Raw genomic sequence first — 18,600 nt, forward strand, 5'->3', positions numbered from 1 at the left:
GTTTGCCTGAAGCCATCGCTCTGTGGATGAAAGCCTTGTCAAGCCACCACTTAATATTGCCATGATTACGGCCAGGACTTCTTGTGCTCACTGACGCACCTCCTTGCCTCTGATCTGGGCTCAAAAGGCACTTGCTGAGATTACCTGAGTGTTTAGCCACCCAATCAGTTCACGGGAGCTTTGGGAAGGGAAGAAAACAAAACAATAATTCACTGCAAACTCACCGCTTTCGTTGCCAGAATTACAATCTAGTTGAGGCAATTTATCAAAATGCCCTGACAGCCTTAATGACTGGGAGTTTCAAACCTGGCTGAGCTTGTAAACATGTAGGAGGGAGAGTTTTTGGCAAGCCTAAGGCTGGGTATGCATTATATGCCTTCAAAGTACATTGGAAGCCCATTCCTTCCCTCCAATAATTCTGGGCACTGTAGTTTGTGAAGGGTTGCTGAGTATTGCAGCTCTGTAAGGGGTAAACTACAGTGCCCAGAATTCTTTGAGGGAAAGAATGAGCTTCCAATGTACTTCACAGCCTTGAAGAAAAAAGAGAATCTTGCATCCCACCCACACACACAGACACACACACACACACACACACACAGAGAGAGAGAGAGAGAGAGAGAGAGAGAGAGAGAGAGAGAGAGAGAGGGACACCCCTTACACACACCAGCAACTGGAGCCTGGAACTGTCTTGACTTATGGGGAGGAAAGGAAGATTAAGAAGGTTTTCTGCTGAAAATCATCAAGCCTCTTACAACAAAGACAAATAAATTGTCTACCTTTTCAAATTATAAAGAGAAAGAAAGAGGACTGGGGTTTATATTAGGAAGAATAATATATTATATATCATATAATAATAATATCAGGGGACGCAGGTGGCGCTGTGGTCTAAACAGGTCGGCAGTTTGAATCCCTGCAACGGGGTGAGCTCTCGTTGCTCGGTCCCAGCTCCTGCCCACCTAGCAGTTCAAAAGCATGTCAAAGTGCAAGTAGATAAATAGGTACCACTCTGGCAGGAAGGTAAACGACATTTCCATGCACTGGTCTGGTTTTACCAGAAGCGGCTTAGTCATGCTGGCCACATGACCCGGAAAAACTGTCTGCGGACAAACGCTGGCTCCCTCAGCCTGTAAAGCGAGATGAGTGCTGCAACCCCAGAATCGTCTGCAACTGGACTTAACTATCAGGGGTCCTTTACCATTTTAATAATAATATATGAGAGGGGTTCCCTGTAGGACCCAGTCAAGGCCCTGCTGGGCTCTGATCTTCTGCACTGCAGTGAAGCTCCTACTCTGTCCCCAGCTAACACCTATGTCAGCTGCACAACCATGCCAGAGATGACAAATTCAATTGGCTTGCATGTTTCTTTAAAAAATAATAATCACAAACAGGGACAAACTGGAGGTTGGAAAACTGACAAAACCAGAACAACAAATTTGAATAGATTTGTCCATCTGAATCCCCCCATCCCCGTCTCTCTCTCCCTCTCTCTCTCTCTCTCTCTCTCTCTCTCTCTCTCTCTCTCTCACACACACACACACACACACAGAGAGAGAGAGAGAGAGAGAGGGAGAGAGAGAGAGAGAGAGAGAGAGAGAGAGAGAGAGAGAGAGAGAGAATCAAAGGAAACAACTTCGTTGTTATGTATAACATGTGGGAAATCACTCCATGGTCACATTAACACCACATATTTAAAGCACTGTGATACCCTTTAAGCAGTCATAGCTTGCCCCCAAAAGAATTCTGGGTAGCAGTTGATTATTAAGGGTGCTAAGAGTTGTTGGGAGTTGTTCGTTCCTTTCCAACAGCTATAGTTCCCAGAGTGGCTTAGAAGTCAACCCCTCTTCACAGGAGACACTGGGAACTGTAGCTCTGGGAGAGGAATAGGAACCTCTTAATAACTCTCAGCATCCTTAACAAACTACAGCTCCATGAATTCGGAGAGGTGGGGAGCCAAGACCAGAGCACGCCAGGCACTCGCATCTTCCACTGCCTCCCGCAGTTTGGTCAAACTCATGCTGGTAGCTTCGAGAACACTATCCAACCATCTTGTCCTCTGTCGTCCCCTTCTCCTTGTGCCCTCCATCTTTCCCAACATCAGGGTCTTTTCCAGGGAGTCTTCTCTTCTCATGAGGTGGCCAAAGTATTTATCACCAAATATTTGCAAAAAAAAACCCAAAACAAAACAAAACAAAAAACCCAGCTTCAGAATCTGAAATCAGAAGAGTCAAGTACAACCTCATGCAATGACAAACAAGTTAGGGAACGCATCATTTAGATAATTTCACCGGCATGTACCTGGCAAACTGGCCACAGGTTTTTAGCATTTCCATGTTTTTGACAAACTAGTAAAACTGTGAAACTTGACTTTTCAATCCACTGTCAAGTCACCAAAATAAGAGAGGATACCTTTTCTTTTCTTTTCTTTTCTTTTCTTTTCTTTTCTTTTCTTTTCTTTTCTTTTCTTTTCTTTTCTTTTCTTTTCTTTTCTTTTCTTTTTTGCAGACACTTCATCTGTTTCCCGCATTCTGTGAGGAATTTAAATGATTCTTGATGCTGGCAAAGTTCAGTTGTGAGTTGGCAAACCATCACATAAAAGTTTGGACCGTCAGACTTTTTCTGGGTGAAAGGTAAGGTACAGCTTGCAAGTTTTCACCAGGGCATTAATCCCGTTGTGCTCTTTTTCCCACATCACGGGAACCTTTTGCTATCAAACCCCCAAAACAGAAGCTGCAGAGATGAGAGTAGGGCGCAGTCCAGAGACAGAAGGCAACCTGTGAGGGGAGTGAGGGTTCCACACAGCTCCGCCCTGTTTGCATCCAGTGTTACAAAATGTTCTTTATGTGCAGAAGGTCTCCAGCTTGATCCCCAGTGGGAGACACCTGTCCCTGGAGAGCTACTGCCGGTCAGTGCAGAATGTAGACCAGTGGTCTGCCTTGGTATAACTGTAGGGGTGGGACAGGTATTGCTTTTGTTTGTCATTATGCTATGCATCTTTGTGTTTTTATATTGTAAACTGTCCTGTAATCTTTGGGTGAAGGGATGTATAGAAATTTAAGTCAGCTTCCTACGTCTGTATGTTTGGTGTCCCAGTGGCACATCCAGAAGGGATCCTACGCACATACAGATGTAAACATATAGATGCGTAGAGCTACTCCACCTTAGAGATTATCTTGATAACCCTAGATCTCCCTTCCCACCCATAGTGGAGGAACTCTATGCACTCATATCAGGGTGTGTGCATAGCCCCGTGTCAGGCGTGCAGTATCCTCTCCTCCCCCGTAGCCTCGGAGGCAAGAAGAACAAACAGTTCATATTGTACGGCTTTTGATTCAGTCGTCTGGTAGCAAGACAAAAGATCCATGTCTCCACACATAGGAGACCTCATTGGCTACTCTGAGCCCCTCCTCTTTGGTCTCCCACAACATCCTGGAAACCTACGGGAAGTCACAGGAGTCTTTTCTTCTGGTCTATGACCGTAATAAATTCATTCATTCATTCATTCATTCATTCATTCATTCATTCACAGGAGTCACATCCCTCCGCATTCTCTGTTCTTGAAGGTGGAGGGACCATCGAACCCTTGGACTAGGAGGGTCTCCCATACTCTCCAGGGAGGTCTCTGCTGTCTGCTCTCTAAATTCCCCCTCCCCCTCCACTATCTCGTAACTGGGTATTTCCTCATCATCCCTGTCTCCCTCTCCTCCTGAAACTTCTGGAGACGGGGGAGACGGGGCCAAAACTTCCCACTCCTTCTCTTCTGAGAGGAGCTGATCAGACCGAGGACTCATTTCCCATTCCTCCTTTTCAGTCCAGTCCCTGACACTCCAACAGTGGCTGGGTGGCATGGGGAGGGCATACATCATGGGGAAAGTGGGGGTTTGCCACCTCTCTGACATTTCTTCAATGCTTGAGGGAGTTGGTGTGAAGCTCCAGTGAGTGTGACTATACATTTTCCCCCCAACCATCTCTCTCAGCAGTCGATGCTGGTCCATTAGGGAAACTGAGGCACTGCCCCACCAACCTCAGCATGTCACCAGCCAGACTCCACATCCCTGCCTACAACCAGTCCAGGGCATGTCGCACCATTCAGTTTTTCTCATTTTCCCCATCTTAAGTTCTCCACATTTCCTAAAGATGTTCTCACACACAAAAGAAAGCATTAGCATTTTAATGTGAATTTCTTTTAATATACACGTTTTATTGCAATTTTGCCTAATACACATGATTGCAAAGCGACCTCCCCCCATACAATGCACATATGGATGTTATTTTCACCAGTATATGCATTTTTGTACACAGTATTTGGCTAGAGAATGCACTGCAAAATTCAGAGAGTTGCGAAATTCAAAGGGCAACTGTGCTTCAGTTCACCTATTGTTTTGGAAAGTGTGAATCAGGCGGATTCACCTTTGAATGAGAACTGAGTTGAATTTCTCCCCCATCCCTGCTGTCAGCATCTTCCTCCTTAGTCTCAGGGATTGGAAGACAAAACTAGTTGGCACTGGTGCCCCCTTCTGTTCATCTCCCTGCCTTCTGTCCTACCAATGAGCACCAGCCACCACTGTCTCCCATAATGACAGTATGCCATGGTGCATGAGGATTACCATTGACCTGATGCTTGGAAAGGTTTTTCTCCCCTTTTTAGCTAAAAGAAAGATGATGAAATTATTTCCTCCTTTGTCCATCTCATTAAGACAGCACCCCCTAAAATACTGGAATTTCTCCCAACATCTTGAGCAAGCAAATATATGAGAGAACTGTTTCCACCCACTAACTCCCAGAAAGTGATGGAAATAGCTGGCCCAAATATTTTGGCTACCTGGAAAGGATCTGTGCTGCTTGCAGTGATAGAGATTGTGATTTGTTGACACTCCCTTATCATTAAGGGAGAAATCTGAGGGCTTGCCCTGGAGTCACATGGCCGGGGCAGTTCCTTAGATCTTGAATTGCAGTTCTAGCAGAGAGTCTTAGAGGCTCCTCTAAAAAAAGCTTCTCTTATAAAATGACTCATTCTTGGTGCCTATTGTTGGACCCAGAAAAATTACACTGCTGTGCATATGGTGATTTGCATATGGCAAACCTTAAGCGCCTAGTGAGATTTCATGCAATAGAGAAAGCCCTTGCAGTTTTAAGAGTGACACTGAGAAGTGGAATGTCAAGTCGACTGGAACAAGCCTTTTGCTGAAAATGTTCCACTTGCGATTTTGTAATCTTGATGGATTGTTTAAGGGCAGTTTAGCCGATGCTCCTTTCTCCCATTCTGTTCTTTGAAGTTGCAATAAAGAATAATAAATAATACAGCCAGTCACATCATGTGCGATGATACCAAGCTGAAACGATTCCAGCATCCCTGCTGCGGGATGGCACAACCGCTAGAGGCTTGGCTCCCTCTTCTGGGCAAAGGAGAAAACTGGGGATTTGCTCAGCAAAGAGGTTCCATATTGAGGAGGGGGCGGTATGTATTGGTTGGATTTCCAGGTGGTAAATAAAGTCTCTGTCACACACTCTGTACCAATGGAATTGTACATGACTGAGTGAAGATTTCCTATTTCAAGGTAATAAAATAATAGTGTGAAGGATCTGTAAGTTTTTAGCCCAGGTTCATAACAGCAATGCTAATTCCACAGAGGCAAGACAAATCTGGGTATAACAGTGTTTGAGCAGGGGGAGTCATATTGCACCCCCAGGCCCCATCCATCTGCTCCCTGGTCTCCACACATTGCTTCAAATTTTGCACAGAGCCTACAGATAAAGGAGGATGAAGTAGATAGATTCCAGCATGGTGGAGTCAGCAGCAGAGGAAGCCGCTTGGGTGCCTGGGGAGGTGTGCCCAGGGGCGGGGCAAGCTGCCCATAGGGGCAGGGCACACCACGGGGCCTCTGGAGTCTGTCTGCCTCCTCCCACTCAGCCGCCCTACAGCTGGGGGGGGGAGGCAACGGGTGAACCGTTTGGGCAGCGAGGAGCCTGTGCGCGCTTAAGCCATCGTGTCTCTCCCAGGAAAGATGCATGGCTATGGTGCACTGCAGGCCCCACAGTGAGTGCCACCCAGCATTTTGTCACCCCCCTCAGTGGTGACACCTGGGGCAACCCGCACCTTCCACACACACCCTTCCCCCGCCCCTGGGGGGAGTGGAACACACCACTCCAAAATTGCAGAGAGTCACCCATGTTTGTTTGTTTTTTTAAAAAAAAATCCCTTCTTCCTGCATCTGTTGTCTTTTTACAAAGAGTTATCTTTAATGTGGGGAGAAGTCACTTTCCAGAAGAAAAGTGACCCACACATTGGAGTAAAAACATTGGAATATACATTCAAAATGCTGGTTGCACAACTACAGTCTGAACAGGTTCAGTCCATTCTACCACCTCATTCCTACTGCATCTGTAAGCCAGGCCTTTGGCGTAGTTTCCTCTGTGAACACCTTTTGGTGGACCAGATGCAAAAGGTTATCTGATCAGCACATGCGGGCACATGATTACTCTGTCTTGAGGATTTGAGCATCTGTATTCCTATCACAACAGGCACATGTTTAAAAGCTTGCTCACTGCTCCACAAACACAGCCTGGTTTAATGTCTATGCAAGGAGCACAGTTAAACTACGAAACACACTCCTGCAGGAGCCAGTGATGGCTACCGACATGGATGGCTTTAAGAGAGGATTGGACACATTCATGGAGAAGAGGGCTATTGATGGCTACTGGCCACCATGGCTATGCTCTCCCTCCACAATCAGAGGCAGTTATGCTTACGAATACCAGGAGGGGAGAGTGCTTTTGTGCTCATGTTGTGCTTGTGGGCTTACTGTGAGGGATGTGGACTAGATGGGCCATTGGCTTGACCCAGCAGGCTCTTCTGATGTTTACATGTTGACCTTTGCATGAATACGCTTGGAAAATAGTGATTAAAAGGTCAGTGATCGTTTGCCTCTCTTTGGATACAAAGAGAAAGTCTTGGGTGAACCGCAGCCCTTTGCTCAATTTTACTGCCACTCTTCCAGGATTCATCTCTGTACATGCACATAGGAACCACCAGGGAGACGTCATTTTAACAGCAGATCTCGTGAAACGCCGAATACATCCCCTGTCCCAGGGCTCTTGTTAATGCTGCAATTTCTCTATCAGGGCTAACAGTTCAGACTTCTAATTCATTTAGTTGGCTCGCTCAACTCCTACTAAACTTTTATGGCCTCACTATTCCCAGATCGCGCCGTTAAAATCTGTGCGTTGAACTTGGTCATGCCCCAAGATTATATAATGTGAACGTCTGCAGTTTGTTACAGTTACTGAGCGCACAACTTGCAACAAGAAAACCAGGGTTGGTGTTAGAAACACAGGAAGCCGCTTTGCACAGAGTCAGCCTCCTGGTCTACTGAGCTCAGTTTTCTCTACATTGACTGGCTGCAGCTCTCCAGGATTTTGGACAGGAATCTTCCCAGCCCTACCTGGAGATGCTAGGGAATCAAACATGGGGACTTGTGCATGCAAAGCAGATGCTCTAACCACTGAGCCACAGCTCCGGGGTAATCTCCCCACCCCACCCTCCCCCTCCCTCCCTCTCTCTCTCTCTCTCTCTCTCTTCCTTTTTAAGAGTTTTTGCCCAAGGGAGATTATCCATTCCTTCTTCCTGGTCACAAAGTTGGAAGGGGCTGATAGGGGTTGCAATAGATGACAACCTAGCCAAGGCTGCAACTAGATGTAAAGCAGGTTCTCAACAATTCAAGATATAGCTGTATATAAATTAGCAGCCATGGAAGTGCCCAAATTGGATCAGAATAGTTTTGGTTGGAAAGGGTGACTTATTTATTTCATAAAAATTTATACAGTGCTTGATTGTAACCCTGCAAGCAGTTTAGAGGAAAGATAAAACATTTTTCAAAAAGAAAAACTTTCAAAAAGTTGAAATGACAATAGACTAAAAACATATTAAAAAGTGAAGACACTTGCCTGAGATCAATAGGCAGGGAGTTCCAAAGGGTAGCTGCCGCCGCACTGAAAGACTGATTTCTTACATATGTGGAACAGGTATTATATGGCACCTGTAACAAAGCTAGTTCCACCAATCAAAGCAGTCAAGTAGGTATATATGGGGGAAGGCGATCTCACAGGTAAACTGATCCCAAGATTTAGACCTCACATGCACATACCATTCCTCACATTTCCTCCCACTGTGGCTATTTACCCAGTAGGGTAAAACATATTGGTTTCCAAATGGTGCCAACCTATTTTCCTCATGTGGCAACTAGCAGTTTGAGGAAGCCTTGTAATTGGGGGAAATGATGCAGTGGGGGGCGAGGATTATGGCTCTCCACCACCACCACCAAACGCCCCCAAACACCACAATCCTATGTTGATTTGTGCTCTCCTGGAGCTACAGTGTTTATGTATTTAAAGCAAAAGCAAAAACCCACAGCACAGGAGATGGTGCAGTTATTATCCTGCTTTGGCTTCTAATGTGCAACTGGACCAAATGTGGTCAGGCATTCTTCAGGTGAGAAGGGAAAGGGGGTGTGTATCATTGGCACATAGAATCAGCAGGTTGGGGGGCTGCATAGCCTATTGTATGGAGGGCAGTACTCTATTTGAAGGACTGTCCAAGTGAAGCCTTCTTTGAAAAGAAAGGAGGGCACCTGAAGTCACCTATCAACCATAGCAGTGGTGGTTCTTCACCTTTAATCAGGACTTGGACCACACAGAGTCTTCAGAGAGGGTGCACCTTCAGATAGAGGACTGTCTTCTGTCTGAGAGGACTCTCTCATAACACTAGAATTCATGGACATTCAATGAAGCTGAATGTTGGAAGATTCAGGATGGATGGAAAAAAGTCCTTCTTCACACAGCACAGAGTTAAACTATGGAGCCCACAGGAAGCAGTGATGACCAACAACTTGGATGGCTTTATAACAGATTCATGGAGAGGGCTAATGATGGCTACTAGCCACAATGGCCACGTATGTTCTGCCTCTACAGATAGAAACAGAAAATCTCATGAATAATAGTCGCTGGAAACCACAGGAGGGGAGGGTGCCCTTGTTCTCAAGTCCTGCTTGCAGGACTCTCTTTGGGGCAGCTGGTTGGTCACTGTGAAAACAGGATCCTGGACTAGATGAGCCATTGGCCTGATCTAGCCAGTAAAAACATAGTCGCATGACAACTCCAAACCTTCATCTCTCCCTTAGTCAACCTGAGTTGTAAAAATGTCTATGGAAGGCAGCATGAAAACTGATTATGGAGCATGAAAACTGATTATTAAGGAATTTGGTGTCACTGCAACTTGTCTAAAAATGTCCTCTTTGAGCACAGAAAGAATCAAGGAAGTTCTCAGCATCAAGCTAAGCACTTTTTAAAAAATCCATTGTCGGCCAATATTTTTGTTGCTAATCTCCACATGGGATGTGTGGGTGTATGGATGGGTTTCCTCCAAATAGGTTCTGTCCACAGGATTCTTTCACAGCCTGAATGGAGTGAAGTTAGTGGCCTGAGATACATTGAGATTTTATTATGCTTCCAACTGATTCCCCTTCCCACCTGGTGAGTGGAGTAAATTTTTTGAACACTGGACTCTTAAATATTTACTGGCCCCAAAATGTTGGGGAGCCACCATTCTGCATGCTTGGATTCTGAATCAAGTTTGATTCTCAAAGTTATTGCAGATGGAGATAAAATTGATTTAGTTCACATTTAATGGTGAACCCACTTAATTTGCACTTTCTGAAACAATATGAAAACCAAAATACAGACTTTCTTGGACATTCTCACTTCTCTGACTAGTGCAATGCAATTCTCCAGCCAAGTCATGTGCACAAAAATGCACATATGAGGGTGAAGTGGGCATTTTAAAAATGCACATATTTGTGCCAGTAACACACACACACAAAAATAGGAGGAATTGATTTGGGGAAATGTGCATATTGGGGAAAATTGCATATAAAAATGCTGGTGAATTTTCCTGAGGACTTTTAGGAGGGGGTGGGAGCAAAGTGCTGTGGAATTTTAAAGAAATTAATTTAAGGTTGGGGAAAGACAAACCAAAATTGACACCCACTCCTGTATCCCACTGTCAACTCAAACTGTTTGCAGTGAAGTTGCAGCACCATCTACTTGCTTCCTTGCTCAGTTATAGGTTCACGGAGCAAGTCTTTTTAAACACTTTCACCTCTTAGCTGGAGGGAGCAACACCAGCAGAAACCCTGCGACCTCTTTCTTACCTTTCCTTATAATATTCCTCCCAGAAGAACAGAAGATCTAGGTGGGTTTCATGACTGGCACTTGGATGATAAGTCACTTGCATTTAAAACACAGTCATGCTATTGCAGTAGATCTAATGTGCTTGCTACCAAAACCTCAGTAAGCTTGGTCCAGTTCATCAAGGATGCAATGACTATTATTTATTATTATTATTCCTCATATTTTGGGATGCGAACATAAGACCTTAAGAAGAGCCTGCTGGTCAGGCCAATGGTCCAGGAGGGCGCACTCAAGATGTTGCACCCTTTCCCAACCTGGTGCCCTCCAGGTGTCTTGGGAAACAGCTTCCATCAACCCCAGCCAGAGCAGCCTTGAAAATGTCAGGTGTGAACAAATGTGGCAAAAGCCACAAGCTTGTGCCTTGTTCACATCCACTCATTAAGGGGCAGCTGTGTTGATTCCCTGCCGGATTTGAACAGGGTAATATAGAGGCCCTCCCAATAACCCCGGTAGAACCCTTGATGGGAATCTAAATTGCTGAAGCTCAGCCTGAAACTCAGAAAAGGTTCTTGCATGCTTGAAAACTTGAAACCTGAAAAAGATTCCTACCCATGAATTTAGGGAGCATTTTCTTTCTATCTGGACAAATTGAATCAGCACAAGTCAATTGTGGCAATGAGAAGTGGTTTAAAGCTTCCCCTTTCATGTCTTGTCACTTTTAGAAACTTTGTCTTGTGACTTCTTTTTGGATAAACAAACCAAGACGCACTCTCAGAATATGGCTGAGTTCAAATTCTGGGGATATAGGTTCTGAAAGCCAGATATCAACCTCAAAATCCAAACTGCAAATGTGGAGAATTCATCCATTTAAAAGAAAAAAGAAAAAAACTGGGAAATCCTGTTTCAACTGTTTAATATTCCCTAAGGAAGAGAAAGCAATTGAATAATCCTATTTGGCCACAGGAGTTCTATGATGGATGCATATGTGTTTTTAAAAACACGGAAAAGGCTTTTTAGCTGATCATAAACACGGTCATGCAGTTGTTTAGTTTTCTGTTCTTTCTCGTGCTCCTTTTTTTCTTCATAAAAAATTCTTGACATGAATCTCTGCTATCTGGCGGGCTGCCAGCTCAGTAATAGCATACTGCAGATTACCAGGGAAATGTTTGTTTACAACACTGAACACATTTCATGGGGGCCTCTTGGTTTTGCAAATGGGGATTGTGCTGGGTACGTAGCATTTGCAAAACCCATTGAAGGCGGCAAGCAAACAACCCTCCTTGCGCTAATCACTCAGACCAGAATAGCGCCTTTTGTCATCAAATTAAATTTACCACACACATACAAGGGGAAACAGCCTGCATTAGAAGCCATTTGCTTTCTGTGAACACACTTGCATTCTGCATCTCACTTTCCTTTTGACTGAATTACTTAAGCAGGGCTCTTGATTTATGTGCACTATGCATCAAAAATGTCAGGGGGTTCGTATCAGTTGGCCAGGACATGGTCGCTGCCAAAGTCTGGTTTTCATCCACCATTGTCCTTATTTTATGCGTCAAAATGTTGGCTTTTTGTGCTTTGGCTTCCTTGAAGCACTAATTTTATTACATAATCCACCCAACAGAGAGTAGGATTAATACTACCCAATAAAGATAGCTATGGACAAAACATTGGCAGTGAGATTGCTTGCTGGGGGTGGGGAGGGGGGGGAGAGAGAGACATTTCCACCAGACAATCTATCTCTGTTCAAAATGTTTTAAAATGTAAGGTAGGTGAAGAATTCTGTAAGTTTCACTTTGCTAAGTTAACCATTCACACTTCCTTCCCATGTGGTGTTATTTTGCACAGTGGCGTAGCGTGGGGGGTGCAGGGGGGGCCGGCCACACCGGGCACAACATGGGGGGGGGGGGCGCTCGCACCTGCAGCTCTCTGCCCCTACCTGGCTCACTCACTCTCTCTCACGGGTTAGGGGGCGCAAATTACTTGCCTTGCCCCGGGTGCTGACAACCCACGCTACGCCACTGATTTTGCAGTACCAGCTTGAATTAATGTCAGAATACAAAGGAAAAATCCTCAGGTAGCATATTTTGAGCATCACCAGGTCATTAATACTTAAAAAAAGGAATGCCTGCAGCACAGACCAGTTGAGTGTAGGCCTCAGAGCCCAATTCAGACCCAGAGAGGAATGGCCACTTGCATCATTGGGCCTGTGATTAGCAATAAATGAGAAGCCCCCGGATTGACCTGACCTTGTATGAATCCTGCCTTTGCCCAGTCAACAGGACACAGCTTTCTGCCTGCTGCACTTGGAGCAATGACCTCAAGGATCCTAATCTGCAGTGTGTGAGAGAGTGTGTTTTAGGGGTGCTTGAGGATTTCATTCAGTTCACCTTTTTAACCAAACCAACCTACTTCATACTTCCCAGACTAATACAAGGATCAGATTGCTTTAGGGTAACCTTTGAAGAGATAATCAATGAACATTGACATGCTTTGACGCTGCTCTTTCAAATTACAAAGCTCATTTTTGTTTAGTTTTCTGATACTATTGGAAACGCTTTTCCAGGCAAAACTTTCCCGACCCCTTCCTGCACTCAACTTTGATCGCGCTCGACTGTCCATGCCCCCAAATACTGCCATTTGACACGGAGTAACCTCAGGGCAGAATAACCGAAGGGAAACAATATTCGGCATGTCTAGCGAGTGGTCAGGACTGTGGGTTGATTTCCTTAAAAGTTATTTTTAGTCCCACCCTCGTCCCCAGTTTTGATTGGCCGCAGCATCATAAGATGGCCAAGTGCACAGTCAGGCCATTGTGACCTTGCATAACACCAGGGCTGTCATATCTGGACCAAAAAGGAGGAGTCACATATTTCTCAGCCTCAGCTAACCACTTCCTCTGCATTGGTTGATGCTGTTCTCATGTTTGCCCACAGAAGACCAGTGCTGGGCATGTGAAGCACGCGTCAGAAATGGAACACAGTTTTTGCAACAACAACAGAAAAGGTGAATGTTAAGAACATCAAAGGAGCCTACTGTATCAGGCCAGTGGCCCACCTAGTCCAGCATCCTGTTCTCACAGTAGCCAACCAGATACCTGTTGGACTAGAGTGCAAGACCATGTGTGCATGCACACACCCTGCAGTTTCCAGCAACTGGTTTTCAGAAGTATCACTGCCTCTAACCATGGAGGCAGAGCATAGACACCATGGCTAGTAGTCGCTTAGCTGTATCCTTCATGTTCACATTCCCAACCTGGATTTTGTTGTTAAAAGATGACCTGCAAATTCTAACCTGCCTTTGAATAAGTCTAGCCATCTCTGTGGATGGTCCTATATGTATGAGAGGTCCCTGGCCCCAAGGACCTTACAGTCTAAAACAGTCATAGGGAAAGAAAGAGAAAGAGGGAAATGGAGGCAGGGGGAAGAATATATGATCATTTCAAATGCATGTACTCTAAAAGGTAAGGTAAAGGTACCCCTGCCCGTACGGACCAGTCTTGACAGACTCTAGGGTTGTGCGCCCATCTCACTCAAGAGGCCGGGAGCCAGCGCTGTCCGGAGACACTTCCGGGTCACGTGGCCAGCGTGACAAAGCTGCTCTGGCGAGCCAGAGCCGCACACGGAAACGCTGTTTACCTTCCCGCTAGTAAGCGGTCCCTATTTATCTACTTGCACTCGGAGGTGCTTTCGAACTGCTAGGTTGGCAGGCGCTGGGACCGAGCAACGGGAGCGCACCCCGCTGCGGGGATTCGAACCGCCGACCTTTCGATCGGCAAGCCCTAGGCGCTGAGGCTTTTACCCACAGCGCCACCCGCGTCCCTGCATGTACTCTAGTTTACTTCAAATGATGTATAGCCCATAGGTAGGCAACATGGTGACTTCCAGATATTGCTGGACCTACAATTCCCATTGTCATCCCTGGCCATCAGCCATGCCAGCTGGGGCTGATGGGAACTCAAGTCTGACAGCATCTGGAGGGCGCTGCAGTAAGACATACAGGTGAGCCAAAAGTTTCCCACAAAAGATGAGTTTTGAGGAAGGACTTGCTCAAAATAAGGGAGGGTCCCCTGCCTTATTCAGGGGAGCACTTCTAGGCTTAAGGGGCATCAAGGAGAAATGGGTAGCATTTCCCCCCCCAGCGCCCCCAGGGAACAAGAGGCCTTGGGAAGGCTGAGGGTGTTGGAGTTGGAGGAGTGATGTTCACAGGAGGGATTGTGTTGGGAAATAAGTGCAGAGATATAAGTTGTGCAAGACTATATCAGAGTTTTAAAGTGAAGGCAAGAAGCTCAAGCAGGATCTGTGAGTGGACTGAAAGTCAGTGTGAGGAGTTTAGGGAATCAGTCATGGGGGGGCGGGGATATGTGAGAAAGGATATGATTGAGTTGGAAAAGGCTCAGAAAAGGGCGACCAAAATGTAAGAATTGCAAGCAGATGCAGCTGATGGATACTTGGTGAGGGACCCTGTGTGAGAGGCAAGGAAAGGGAGATCTCCCAGGGTGGGAGGCCGGAGGAAGAAAGGGATGCTCCCAGGTGAGAGCTGGGAGGGTGCACCGTTCTCTGTATGCGATAAAAGTTATGATATTTTTATTCTTCTATCTCTTTTCTTTTTTCTTATTCTTTCTTTTTCTTGTTTTACTTGAGTTTGCTTTTTACTGCATTGTGAAAAGTCTTAATAAAACTTTTTAAAAGAAAAGGGCTACCAAAATGATTAAGGGTGTGGAGCTCAGAGCCAGGGGGAGCCAGGGGGAGCTGGCCAAGTTTGGGGCTTCTGTACCACCAAGCTAAGGAACCAGGATGGGGTCCTAACACTGAACCTGAAGCCGGTGGTCAGGAGCCTGCAGAAGCTGAGCAAAAATGCTCACAAACATCTTCCCCTGAATGTGAGTTGCCCCGGGCCAGGCAAGAGGTCACACAAAGAAGTGATCAGCTTCAAACCATGGGGTTAGCCCCTTCAGGTTCACACTATTCAGGTGATGGGGATGGATTCGAGCTTAGGAGGACTGGAGTGAATGGAGAGGCAATGGGCAACTTGCTGACGTTGAGCTTTCTGTGGTGCTGAAACTGCTTGCCTGCCTTGCTTGATGGGTAACACACTACAGACAGATCAGAAGAGGAGAAGCAGTGCCACCAGCCCTTGACACTGTGCTGAGCATCTTCTCACTCGTTGGCACAAAACATTTCAGAATTTCACCCCACTTCCAAAAACTACCTGAAGAAATGCCTCTTTCTGTTCTGTCCTCCTTGGGGTTTAACATTAGCCAGGGAGGCTGCTCTTGTTACTCCAAGGGAAGACTCAATATAGGGCCTTCTCGGTGGTGGCATTCTGCACCTGGGATGCAACCACCATGAAGGCTCAAGGCACCATGGACTTCAACTGTGGTTGGAATAATAAAAATCTGTATGTGTGCACATGTGTACATGCATGCATGTGTTTGCCTCAGGCCTTTGTCTTTGTCTGCCTTTCATCTTGTTACTTTTTGTCCATTTCCCAGTCTCATTCGGAATTTTATTCCCATCTTCTCGTAGCATAATAGAATTGTAGAGCGGGAGGGGACCCCTAGTCCAGGAATTGCAGCTAAAGAACCCCTGAGAGATGGCCATCCAACCTGTTTAAAAACCTCCAGTGATGGAGCCAACTTTTTAAGGATAAACTCCCCCTGCCAGTTTAATGTCGTCTGATAAAGATCCCTACATCCCATCATCTAAGACACTGATATAATGCTGAAGAATACCAGGTTCAGGGCCGGATCAAGACACATCAAAAAAGTATTTCAGTTTAAAACGTTGTAATTTTAAACAGGGAAAACAGGTAGGGAAAAACGGGAGTCTACAGCGTCATCCGGTGGCACAACACAACACATATAAATCACTTTTTCTTTACCAGTCTAGCTGAGTCCCAGGAGAACAGAGCTCTATGGTGAATTTTCTGCTGAAATCAAGGGTGGGCTCTGCTGGCAGTCAGTGTGAAATGGTCCCCTCTTTCCTGGAGCTAATGTCTACTACTAGTCCCAACACTTGCAGGCATTTGGAAGCTCTTCTGTTGACACTTGTGATCACATGAAGGCATTTCTACAGTGGAATCTCCTTTGGCCAGAGACTGGAGTGACCCCTTTTAGGTAATGACACAGAGAGGAGTGCAGATGTTTAAAGGACTGCCTACAAAGAGATCACCCTCCTCCCTTTGCTTGTGGGTTAAGTTTCCAAGATGTAGCTCGGTGTCTCAGCCCCCCAGTCCCAAATAAATTTGAAACCCATGACATGTTCTCACCAACAGATATGTAGAGAACACGCCCAAAAATATGTATAATGGAAGAATGAAAGGCTTAACTAATTTTGGCCCACAGGAGTTTTTAATTTATGAGAGCCACTCATTTTGCAAGAAGGAATTCAAAAGGCATGTCAGACCAGGGGGGGAATACCGGTATCTCAAATAGAAATCATAGACAGCAAAGCATCGGAAAAATTACCCACACACCCTTTTTTCTTCCATGTGGTTTGATTCTGTTCAAATATTTACATGCCGCTTTTCAGCCACATACAGAAGGCATCATTGCAAAACAAAAAGCAAGAAAATCAGTTTTAAGAAAACAAAAACTAACTTACTAAATATAGCACCGCCGTAAAATAAAACCCTGTGAAACTGCATTAAAAAACACATTTAAACAAGAAGGGTTTTAACCATCTCTCTATAGGCTCACAGAGGGGAGACTGAAGGTGCATCCTGGAGTTCTGAAACATCAGCACCACCACTAAAAAGGCCCCATCTCATGGAAACCCACCAGCTGGACCTGAGCTCAACAGCACTCTGTGCCTCTGTGCTGCACAGCAACTGGTATTCAGAAGAAGGTAGCTCTGACAGTGGAGACGGAACATAGCCTTTGTGGCTAGTAACATTGATAGCCTTCTCCTCCATGAATTTGTCTAATCATCTTTTAAAGCTATCCATGTTGGTGGCCATCCCTACTTCCCATGGGAGTGAGTTCCATAGTTTTAACTACGTGCAAAATTTGAATAAGCATGACTTTCAAAGGATGGCTATGTTTGGTTACTCATATTATTTAAGAAAGTCCATATCTGAGAGATCTATTTTTAAACGCATACTGAATTGAATATCTCCCCCCATCTCTAGTGGTCTCTGAGCATCCTCTGGCCACATCGGATTGGTTCTTGGAGGGCAGCATCATAAATATTGATTTGCATTTTCCCTGAACCTGGTGCTGTTGCCTGTGCCATAACTTGCGCCATCTTAGCTACATTCCCATTGGCACTCACCGGCGGATTTTTCTGTTGGTGTGCGTGACGATGGCATGACAGCCAGATGCCAGGCTCGAGCTTGAATTCGTGAGCAGCGCAAACCAACCCCTGGGTTTCTCACGCTGCGGTGGCACTTTTCAGAAGTCGGTCCAAAAAACATTACGTTAACCCTGTCAATTTTGTTTTCACAAGGCAATTGGCTGGACTTTAAAGCCCTTGCGAGGGCTGATCTGGGCGCTCGCTGCAAGACAAGTGCCAGGCGTTGGTGCAGGAGGACACCGTGTTCTCCTCCAAAGCGATTTTTCTGGCTACCGCACTGGAAGCCACGGGCTAAGAGCCAAGGGAGCCACCTGGGAAGCCCTCTTTTCAGAAGCTAAAAACCTGCTCTTTTGTCAGAAGGGGAGAGATGGCTGAGGGAAGCAGGGCTTAAATCCAGCACTCTGCCCTCCTCCTGCTTATTAGCTTAGTAGCACTGAGAACACTTTTCCATTGCAAGGGAGGGGTATGCATGTTTATCTAGCTCCTCTCCCCATGTTGTCAGTATCAGAGCTTTCATGGGCAATACTTTTTCTTCATAGAACATTTGCCAAAATGGTTTGGGAAGTATGTTGAGCACCAGGCCAGGCCAGGCCACCTTGCTGCTTGAGGTAAACTACCCACCCCTCACTGCTCCCCCACCACCACGGGCATGGACATGCCACACCACCACTGACTCCTTCGCAATGCACCACACCAGTGTCTCCTAAACCACGGGCACACCATGCCCTGAAAGCTCCATGGGGCAAAATGATATTTCCCAAACATCACCCTCTGAATATGACCATCCAGGTAGGATTGCAACTATCACAAAGAAGTACTGCCTACCACCAATTCACACTGCTGCTCCAGAAGGACACAATAGTTGGTGGTCTTGAAAGCCATTGAGAGACCCAGGAGAATTACTGGTAGCACTCGCCCTGTCTCTCTGCCAGAAGAGGTCATCATGCAGGGTGAGCCAAGCAGTTTCTGTGCCAAAACCAGGCCTAGACACCAAATGAAATCTACTACAGTGGTACCTCAGGTTACATATGCTTCAGGTTACAGACTCTGCTAACCCAGAAATAGTACCTCGGGTTTAGCACTTTGCTTCAGGATGAGAACAGAAATTGTGCGGCGGCGGTGC

The sequence above is a fragment of the Podarcis muralis genome, chromosome 7, assembly GCF_964188315.1.
Source record: "Podarcis muralis chromosome 7, rPodMur119.hap1.1, whole genome shotgun sequence".
Taxonomy (NCBI): Eukaryota; Metazoa; Chordata; class Lepidosauria; order Squamata; family Lacertidae; genus Podarcis; species Podarcis muralis.